Raw genomic sequence first — 11,120 nt, 5'->3', positions numbered from 1 at the left:
TAAGTTTATGATCTTCAGGAATGCTTTCTTCTTCTGGGCAGTATAGGGGTTGAGGTAGGCAAGGAAAAGACAAAATGTAAAACAATGCTCTTGAGCTTTTACTATTGGTAAAGTGGTAGCTAGCAAGTTTTACGTCAGCTGAGTATATCATAGTGAGTGCCCTCAGTAATTCCTTTTGCTCCTCAGCTAGTCAAGAAACACAGCCCTAGATATCTGAGTCATTGCTTCATATCCTGCCTCACTTCAGCACTTCCTCATTTAAAGCAGAGGCTCCTCGGAGAAGTAGACTGTACTTTCCCGATATCCTGCCTGAATTTGTTGAAATTCTTCGCAGGTAAGACATCAAGTTTTCTGTCTTGTATTAGAAAGGGCTAAAACTTCAGTATCTTGACTGTCTTTTTGGCTCATGACTTTTACAATTGCTTCAGATAATGCGGGTGTGAGAAAAGTGGGAAAGACAATTGCCTGTTGTTCTTGGTGGTGGCTTTTTTTGCTCCCCCCCCCCCCCCCCCCCCCCCCATAAATGGCAGCTTGCTGGAAAGGAAGGATACAGATTGAAAGGCTCCTAGTTTAAACTTTCCTGCTCTGCAATTCCACTCCCTTTAGCCAGTCAGGGTGCACTTACAGACTGCAGTGATGAAAAGTGAGTATAATGCTACTGGAAAAACAAAAGGCAGCTTTCATAGCTTTCACCTAACACTCCAAAAAGATCTTGAACTAATTTAGGCATGGAGTACAGTTTTGCTTTTAAGGGCATTCTTTGTCTTTTGGTGTTCTTTACTCATGGAAGTGACATACCAGCAGAAGTGACTGAATGCTGAATTTCAGTTTTGTGAAGTTCAGAAAATGAACACATACAATACCTCAAAACATGAGCCAAGAAAGAGAAAAGGCTCAGACAAAAGTTTCAGCATATTAGTCACACCAAAAATGAAATCTCATGTAACTTTTCAAGTTCTGAATAGTCATTGTTTACAAGCCGGAAGCGTGTAATAGAACCTAAATAGCTTCATGTAAGGAGTGAAAGGAGTCCCATTACACCGAGCTGTGCACACACACAAGCATAAAGCCAATGCCACACAAAATATGCAGCATAAGGTCTCTGTTTGGAGCTGGTGAAGAAGTCACATGCAAGAGCAAGAGGACAAGAAAGCGGGCAAGCAACTACCAGGTAAGGATTTGCCCAGGTCATAAGAGACCATATTTTTTGTGACAAGCATTTATAGGCTTTGGAAAAAGAAGATAAGATACTACAGTACAGGCAGGTTTCAGAACTTGTTGCAGTTGAGCTTTGATGAAAGCTTTATTAGATTAAATGAATAATAATAAAAAAACACAGATGCACATAGCAGCCACATGGGAGGGAATTTTAAACATCTTTTTCCCCATTAAAATCTATTTCTACTCCTGACAGCTTGTCCCTTCTCCAGGGGGAACTATACTCCCCAAGGTAATGCAGGGAGAGAAGAAGGTAGAAGATAAACACTGAAAAATGCAAAGCAAGTGATGTCACGAAGCCAAATTTCTTGTTTGTGTGAACATGGAATTCAGGCCCCTTAAGAGCCAGCTCATGCCAGATAATTTTCTTTTTGCGAAGACTAAATTGACTGAAGTATTTCACCAGTTGCCTGAAACTGAATCCTGAGGGCACAGTGAAACCACACAATGACAGATTTTAATCTTCACCAAATCAAAAAGCTTGCTATTGTTTTGAGTTTAACTTGATAATAAAACTATAAGTTATGTAAAGGCAAAGATCAGCACAGATTTTTCCTCTGCAGAAATTAATGAACTATTTGTAGAAGGTGAGAAGAGGTGGTAGGAGTGTTTCATCTTCAAGCTCCATTCCTTTAATGCAAAACAAGACCATTGGAATATTCACCTGCATAACACAGGGAAGGGGAAAGCCTCCAATATGCTGTCTCCAGTTATGAAAGCCCTAAATTAAGATTGCATGGATGTATAATACTGATTTGATGGAACAGTCACCTTCTTCTTGATGTTTCATCTGCCAGAGAAGCTACTCCAGAGAGGATGGGGGGAAGGGGAGGAGAATAACATTTTACTCCTACGGTAAGAAAAAGGAAACAGCCAGAAACAACTGGGGGGAAAATAATAAAAATATAATTTTAAAAAAAGCAACTACTACAACCACCACTAACCATACACACCAGCACAGCGAACTCTTTAGGATGCTTGTTGGCTTTTTCCCATTTTTTCCCATTTTATCATTGTAGAAGGTTTCTACAGCGTACAGCTTTTCTATTGCCCCAAATTCAACTCAATTAGAATAACATGGTTTTATTTTCTCTCCCACTAATTCCCCTTCCCTGCAAGTTTCCTCTTTTGACTCCTGCCTTCTCTCTCTTCCTCGACTCTTGATTTCCAAACCCTTACTTGCTTGAGATGAGCAGGAAGCAGCAGAAAATCATTGCTTTCTCAGGTTCACCACGATTGCAACAGTATCTGCTGTTTCAGAACCACCAACATCCAAGCTCAGAAGCTTCAGTGAAGCTGGGGGGGAAAGTATTAGCAATTTTAAGGAAGAATCCCATGCCAGTTGGTATTTAAGAATCCTTTGAAAAGGTCAAGATTGTTTCTGCCTCTCACCCACAATCTCATTCCTCTTCTGAAATGTGTTACAGCCTCCCCTCCTGCTCAGCAAGAGGAGCCCATAGAGCCAGCCCTCCCCTGCAGGGGCCAGACACTCCTACACATACACAGAAGGTGGCAGAGAGATCTTCACTTTAACAGGTGAGAGAAATAAGGGGAGGAGAGGAAAAAATACGGAGTATCCTCTGAACAGTGAGGTACTTTTCTTACTCAGTCCACTAAATATATTCACTCATGTAATGAATACCTCCTTAGTGAAATATCTCATTGAGCATCAACAGTTTTCTGAAGCATGTGCCTTGGGGCAGAGTGGCTCAAAAACTGCGCAGAGGAAAATGACCTGGGGGTGTTGGTCAATGCTTGCCTGAACAGGAGCCGGCAGAGTGCCCAGGTGGCCAAGAAGGCCAACAGCATCCTCACTTGTGTCAGGAATAATGTAGCCAGCAGAACCAGGGCCAGGGCGGTGATCATGCCCCTGTACTCTGCTCTGGTGAGGCCGTATCTTGAGTACCGTGTTCAGTTTTGGGCCCCTCAGTACAAGAAGGACATGGAGGCCCCAGAGCACATCCAGAGAAGGGCTACAAAGCTGGTGAAGGGCCTGGAACACAAGTCCTGTGAGGAGCAGCTGAGGGAAGTTGGGTTATTTAGTCTGGAGAAGTGGAGTCTCAGGGGAGACCTTATTGCTCTCTACAACTACCTGAAATGAAGTTGTGGGGTGCTGGGGGTCGGCCTCTTCTCACAGATAACTAGTGACAGGACTAGAGCGAATAGCCTCAAGTTGCACCAGGGGAGGTTCAGGTTGGAAATTAGGAGATATTTCTTCTCAGAAAGAGGGGTCAGGCATTGGAACAGGTTGCTGTGGTGGTTTTACTCAGGTAGGCAGCCGAGTTCCACCACGGCCGCTCTCTCACTCCCCCCTCCTCAAAGAGGAAGGGGGAGAAAATATGACACAGAGATCTCGAGGTTTGAGATCAGAATGATTTAATTAAAGGGAAAGGGGAAAAAAAAAAACGAGGCGGCGCAGAAGCACAGAGAGAAAGGGAAAAAAAGTTATTCTCTACTTCCCATCAACAAGCGATGTTCGGCCACGTCCTGGGAAGGAGGGCCTCAAAACACGTAACAGTTGTTTGGGAGGACAGCCCCCTCCCCCATGACAGCCCCCCTTTTTATTGCTGGGTGTGACACCACATGGTATGGAATATCCCTTTGGTTGGTTTAGGTCAGCTGCCCTGGTGATGTCCCCTCTCCATCACTTGCCCACCCCCAGCCTGCTGGCTCTTGGGGGCTTGGAGGGAGTCCTGATGCTGTGCCAGTATTGTGCAGCAATAGACAACACTGGAGTGCTACCAGTGCTGCTCTAGCTATGAGTGCAGAGTGCAGAACTGTGTGGGCTGCTGCAGGAAAAGGTGACTCCATCCCAGACAGACCCAGCACAGTTGACCAGGGAGGTGGTGGCGTCACCGTCCCTGGGGGTGTTCAACGAAAGGTTGGACGTGGTGCTTAGGGACATAGTTTAGTGGGTGACATTGGTAGTAGGGTGATGGTTGGACCAGATGATCTTGGAGATCTTTCCCAACCTTAATGATTCTATGATTTTATTTATATATATATATATATATATATATATATATATATATATACACACACACACGCTGCCGAGGTATATGCAATCAGATTTTTTCAGAGCAATATGAGCCTCAGAGACTTTGATGATTTTAGCTCATGTCTACCCGTATCTCTCTACGTATAGAAAAGTAGCTCTGCACCTTCAGGTGCATCTTAACAATAACTTCAGCATCATTGAAGTAAGTCCTATTTTATGGCTGAAGCTAATTCCAGATTTGGTTGTTTTCTCATCTGTCTTTCGCTCGATTTTCTCTGCATCTACCTCTTTCTAAACTCTTGATTCCAACCACCAGACTTTTCTACCAGTCAGTTGCTATGCTAGTTACTAATCAAATGTAATAAAATAAGTTCCTGGTAGTAGGACATGGTCTTCAAGCAAGTGCCCTGGTAAGACTGAAGGAAGGAAGTATGTATCCCTGAGTCATTATCTGTTTCAGGATGCCTAATGAGTGAGGAAGAAAGGAAGGCAGAAAAAGAGATAAATCACAATTTGAAACAGATCTAATATGAACACGTATAAGCCTTAAACTGCAGAAGTGTCAGTGTGCCTATCAATCCCCAGGAGCACAGATTGCTCAGAACAAACCTGCCTTCCTCCAGCACAAGCAATTTAAGAACAATACGTACATACATAGCTAGCTCAAGGACTTCAGGCTAGACAAGCTCCAGGCATGGAAGACTTTATTTGGCTTCACGCACGTTAAGTTATGCAACTTCTTACATGGGATGTGACCACACTCTAATTTCAGTTAGGATTTCCTAACAACCCAGAACTAACCCTCTTAAAGCCATAGGGTTTTTTTTATTCCCCTGTCTGTGGGTTACACCACTCTTTGTTTTTGCTTTTGAAGCAACCACATCAAAAACATTCCCATGTGTACACCAGAAAAGCTCAACCCACCACAGCTTTTCTAATTACAGCTTAGTGACAGCTTTAGCAGCAGGTGCTGCTTCAGTTCAGTCACTGTCACAATGTCCATCTCCTAGCAGATGTTAGGGGGATGTCACCTATGCAGATCTAGAGGCCTTAAGAGCTAACATCAAAACTTGTTAGTATAGATCTATACAGCAACTTGACTTCACGTCATTTGCAAGGATGTATTTCAAGCATTTACATTTCAGTCACTGCAGTTTAACATGTTTCCACTCCAGATCCCCTTCTGTTTTATAAATGAAGGGTGAGGTGACTGCTGTAATTCACTTTTGCCTGGCGTAGCTGAAAGTGTCAGCTTTTATGAAGGGAGGGAAGGATGCAGAACACTAGCAAGTTACTTCATCTGGAGGATACTATATTTTTAAAAATTTTAAATTATTTCTACAGCTTCAGTTTGCATGAAGATTTTTTCCTCCCATGCCTCCTCGTACATATATTAAGTTTCACTTTTCTGTATTATTTTATTTCACTTCCCATTTCCCCACAAAACTGTTAAAGAACTAGGCATAATGAGATTAAGGAGACAGCTATTTGCTTGATTCCCCCACCCCAGTTTATGAATAGAGTTTGTTAGTTTCAAAGTCCAAATCTATTACTCAACTGTGTTTGAAGGAGGAGTATAATCTCTTCACCTCTGGCTTCCCAGATGTCATTTCCTAACATCTGAGTTTCCTGTGTTATGCATTGCCATGTGCTTAAGTTTTGAACCAACAGTTTTTTGTAGCAGCAAACTTGCTTTCAGCTCCTTTCTCAGCAGCCTTGCCAGAACAGTGTAAGTTGTAACCATGGTTAGAGAGTTATTAGAACTAGAGCCAAGCTGATTCTTGCCACCATATCTGAGAAGAGAGGATTATATTATTTTGACCTCGGGAAATGGAAGAGCATCCAGAACTCCCCAGATCTCCCTTGCTGAGGCAGCCCAGCTTGAACTAAGTTTGTTCCCTTTAAAGACTAGATATTCAGGGTCTGTAGGGAATCAGTGCATGCAAATTTACTATTGTCTTGATCAGCAGAACCAGCATGTTTTAACTACTCAGCTTTGCCAGAGTTGGCACTGTCATTTCCTTCCCTGTTACAGCAGACAGACAATGCAAACATTGAGCTGCACCCAGAACACATGTATCTTGCAGTTACTGTGAACTCTTTGTTCCCAAAAGGTGACACTTTCCTATAACATCAATGCACTTCATTATCTGGGGAAGGGCATCTCTCTTAACCAGCCACGATGAAGGAATTTGCCTAATCTTCACTATTTCTCTCCCCACATCTCCTGCTAGTAACATGCATTTAGGACTTTGGGGGGGCAGGCAGGGCAAAGATGCCCAGAAGCATTTGTGAAATCCCAGAGGTGAGAGGAGATGGTGACAGGGACTGTCACTGCTCTTCCAGCTCTACCACATACCCAGCAAGGGCAAACCTCTGGCTATTTCACTCCCATGCACTCCCCTCAGTCACACATATTAATGTTTCCGTCTACCTGGGCTGGAAGCTAAGTTTTCCTTGCAGCTGGCACAATTACAGCTAGTTAGCAGTGTGCAGCCAGCTGCCTGGGGCAGCTCAGTGTTTGGCACACGCTGAACACACACACACACACACACACTAACAAGGTGCTGCCACACACTGATCTGTTAGCAAAATGCACAGCAATGACATAAACACTGGCTCAGACATCTGCACATCCCACAGCAAGTACATTGAAGTTGTATTTCCAAGAGATTTCCAAAGACACTGTCACAAAGACATGACCCAGCAGGAATTAGAAGCCTCTTTGTGCTGGGATCTATAGAGTAGAAGCTGCTAGAGCTTCTACTGGCTCCTATAGCAAAAATTATATTCTTTTACAGAGTGTTTTTTTTTTCTTCCCTTGAGATGAAAAAAGACCCTTTCCTGACAAGAAAGACTGCAACAATATGCAATTGAGAGGACAGGAATGAAAGCTCCCTGGGGGTACCCATGTTGTTGTGCATCTCTTATTTTCCCAAATCCTCCACTGGGAGAGGCAAAACCAATAATTTTAAAGCTAGAAAGTTTCCCTGAAAAAGTCTCCTCTGCAAAACAGTCTGGGAAACAGCTGGGCCAAGCTAGAGAGTGAGAGGTCAATGTTTCATCAGTGATTAAAATTCACGTAGGTCCCCTTACTACAGGGCTAGTTGCCTTCTCCCACATTTCTTCCCTCCTCACTAAGAATGGAAGCAGAAAAGAGTAAATTCATTTGCACCAGAACCATCCACCCAGTAAGTATACTCTGGGGATATCTAACTCTATAGAAACTCTTGGGCCTGCAGTTAGGGGCTACTAAGTCCAAGGAGTACAGCAGTGTCTTACTGAGTACAGAGACATTTCATGGCACTAGGATCTGGCTTAACCACACCCTGGATGAAGCCCTAATATTCTGAAATCAAGAGCAAAACCACCTAATTAAAATGCTAAGAGGGTTGTATGGCCCATCAGTCTGAGGGAACCGATTTCCTCATGGGAAACACTTTTGTCCTCAAAGACTATCCTCCACTCAGCCTCTACACAATTCATTTCACCCTTTGATGACCTCAGTACAGCTGCAAGTTTCATGACAGTCATGGTATGAAACCACCGTGTGAATTTACAGGTATCTTCTGAACACTGGTTTCATGGATGAAGTTGAACATCTTGATTCAGATGCAAACGTGACACGCAACTTGGCTGGCTCAAAATGGCTGGCAGTGTGTACCTCACACCAGCTATAGATCCCTTCCACACTTCAGAAGGAAGAGAAGGATTTAAGTTAGGATAGGCTCTTATAATTTTGTTTCCCTTCTCCTTATTTCTCTTTTGCGTTGGAAGAGGCATAAACCAGAAATTCCGTCTGTCAAGGGTCATCTCCAGTGGGTGTTACAGTGCTACTTCAGCTCCAACCCTCCATGAAGTTTGCAGTACAAGAGATTTTAGGAGGTAATGCAAGCCATGGCTGAAACCACCATCAGCTCACTACCAGCAAAGTGCAGTTCAGAGGCACTTTGTGACTTACCCCATTTAGGCCAGGACAAGTATTTCATCCCAGGTGGCTAGTGAGGAAAGCTATAAGTCTGCAAGGTTGTACTCGTACATTTTGCCTGCCCTGAACTACTGCTAGAAACAGCATTTCCTCAGTTCCTATAAGCTCTGGCTTCCACTTTAGAGCTGCTCTAAGGAGTCCACGCTCCTCCTCCAGCTGCCACCTCAACTTCATCTACCAAATGACTGTTTACAGCTTGAATGAAGGGTTACAGAGGACCAACATATAGAATTCTTAGTTCAGTCCTCTAAATAAACAGTCCCAGATATGTCAAGGTCAGCTCTGAGGTCCTCAAAATCTGGGGTATTGTAAGATACATAAATAATAAGGCTCTTCAAATCCCATCTGGTGGGACAGGGATGCAAGGGCTTTGAACTGCAGGCATGAGATCAGCACATTAACATCCAAAGATACTCATGAGCGCTGAGAGGAAGTGCTTCAAAACTAGGCCATCTGAAGTTTACATACTTTGACTGCTTTCTATGAAAGATTTTTCCTGTTTAATCTCATAACCTTGCACTTTAACAGTTACCAGTTAAAGCAGAGGGCACAGTACTGATCAGACCTAACAACTGCTACTTTGCTCTTAACAAACACATCAACAAGGGGGATGAAGTGCTTGTTCCTAGACATTGTCACATATCAGACATTTGTGTATACAAAAAGGGCAGCCATAACATTTAGTGCTATTTTAAAGTGCTCTAAAGATCCAAACAAAGTATTTAATTTGCTAGCAACATAACCAGTCCTTGAGATGGATAGCAGTTGCCATTGAGTATATGCCATATCTAATCAATCACAACTTTGTACTTTCATATTGAAGAAATCACATCCCTGTTCCTGTGAGAGTTAGGTATGTAGTAGGACTCACTGTGCAACCTATTAAACATTTCTCCCCACTTTTCCAGATGAAATTAAAGGGCACAGCTTGGGTAAGCATTAGGCAAACTCCACATTCTTGTCATCAGAGACTAATCAACTCAAGTTCTTGCTGAATGGATAAGCTCTTTTTACTAGGAAGCAGATACAAATGGAATTTCTTTTCAAATCATTTTCTGTGAACTTCTGACTCCAAGTTCAGTTGTTTCTAGGAGGGCTCATGTCATGTCTTACATTACCAGGAATACCCAGAACTCCGGTTTTGGCCACCTCCACATGATGGGTTTTCATGAAGGCGCAATGGCAAGAGAGATCATTTACTCAAGAAGCCCAGCCGTGGCAAACAAGTGTTTCAGGAAGCACCTCTTTTCCCAGCAGAAGTAGGAAGACTCATTTAGTTGCTACATCTGTCACTATTAAACCAAGTAGTATTTTAAAATAACAAAATTACTCTTGGCTACAGCTTTGTTAGACATCTCCCCAGAAGGGTCTACGGTCCTAAAATCTGATGACAAAACAGAAAAGCAGTTGTTTACTCTAGCAGTAACAACTGTACATTGAATAGCACTATATTTTAGGAGGATTTGACTGTAACCCCAAAACACTCATAAGTACTTTGAGATGTACAGGACTGGACAAGTCTTCAATCCTATCAAAGTATTCACAGCTTACTACAAGGTACCAGAGACCCTACCCAGCTACGGTCCTGCCTCTAGATTCTGGTTTTGGCATGCGGATAAACACTATTTTTAATTATTTGGCCTATGATTTTAAATAAATCTTTTGCAAGGACCAAATAAAGGAAACTAGTTCTTTTCACAAGAGTAGCAGGAGCTTTTAGTTACAGAAACCTGAAGACAACCAAGACAATCTCTCAAAAGAGCAAGCGTCATCCTTTTGACTGGTATTTTACTTGTTTTGCTCTCACTTACAGAAAGCAGGGCTGTTCATTGATGGTTGCTGTCCTCAGCATGTATATTGTAAATATAAACAAAATTTTAGATTTCAGTCGTCTGATTTGGGTACAACATTCACCTGATGAGAACACTGAGGCAGAAACTGTCAGAAGATCCTGAGCATGCACAACTTTTAAGAAATACCACAACAGGGGTGCCCACTGTGTTGTTTTTTTTTTTTTTTAAGTTATGACTCTAGGATACATGTGCAGAGAAACACTTGAGAAGGCTGGCCCTCGAACTACAAAATCATAGCTATCTGCTCAGTTTTGGGTTACCTCCCAAATTATAGTTATATTGTAGTATTTATTACAAGCTAATACAATTATAATGGCTGACATTATAGAATAAGATACCTGAGGAAACAGAGTTGTGAGATATTATCAGATATTTCCACTCACACACACCCGTTGAATTTTGAAATTGCTAGAACACCACAGCACATCTTTGCGCCCTTTATATTCCAAGGCACATCATGTGTCCAGCTAGCAGTTTACTGGTGGGCAATACATATACTTAATAACGTTTCCAGAATCAGTGGCACAGACCTTCTAACCACTGTAACACTCCAACCCACACATTCCTGGATTTCCAAAGCATAGTTATTATCTGGGTGATGCAAAGCCTCATTGCTTGTGCACAGCTCCAGGCTAGAGCTTGAAGGGTGCCAAAACAGATGGTGCCACTGGCACCTGATACTGTACAGAAGAGCTTGTATCTTTGTTATGCTTCTGTAGGCACCAAACCTGCTCCTCTGGTTACCCAGAGCTTCTACATCACCATCCAGGGGAACTACGGCCTGCTCAGCCCTTGCAGAAGAACCTACTGGGCCTGGATCATCCTAGAGGTGAGGGAGAAACCTGCTGTGAAATGCCACCAGAAAGTATTTCACAGGGTGGTAGCCAGTGGAAGGGAAAGAGTAGGCATTCAAAGGAGATGTGTGTGCGGTGGGAAGGGGGAGATGCCACACAAGGGGTGCTTCAGCTAGAGCACTGTCAAGACTTCTCACCAACATTAGTGAAGCTAAATGCTGCTGCTTCAGATACAGCTGTTTGCAGAACTGGGGGCTCGGTAAGAGCCG

At 43.0% G+C, this 11,120-nt stretch overlaps 1 protein-coding gene across 6 annotated transcripts in view; it reads left to right on the top strand.

Annotated features, from left to right (window-relative positions):
- The first annotated feature begins 213 nt into the window (after positions 1-213).
- LOC121064163 (programmed cell death 1 ligand 1-like) overlaps positions 214-11,120 on the top strand; it is a 34,866-nt gene continuing 23,959 nt past the window's right edge. For 2 of the 6 annotated variants that reach the window (XM_040545453.1, XM_040545451.1), the window contains exons 1-3: positions 214-334; positions 2,646-2,754; positions 10,777-10,886. The gene's annotated coding sequence lies outside the window, so the exon portion shown is untranslated. Of the gene's footprint in view, positions 1,172-2,645; positions 2,755-8,084; positions 10,887-11,120 lie in introns of those variants that run through there. The other 4 variants (XM_040545454.1, XM_040545449.1, XM_040545450.1 and 1 more) reach the window with 4 other exon arrangements.

Source organism: Cygnus olor, chromosome 1 (assembly GCF_009769625.2).
Source record: "Cygnus olor isolate bCygOlo1 chromosome 1, bCygOlo1.pri.v2, whole genome shotgun sequence".
NCBI classification, from domain to species: domain Eukaryota; kingdom Metazoa; phylum Chordata; class Aves; order Anseriformes; family Anatidae; genus Cygnus; species Cygnus olor.
Note: the sequence above shows the minus strand (reverse complement) of the source record. Positions and strands in the feature narration are given on the sequence as shown.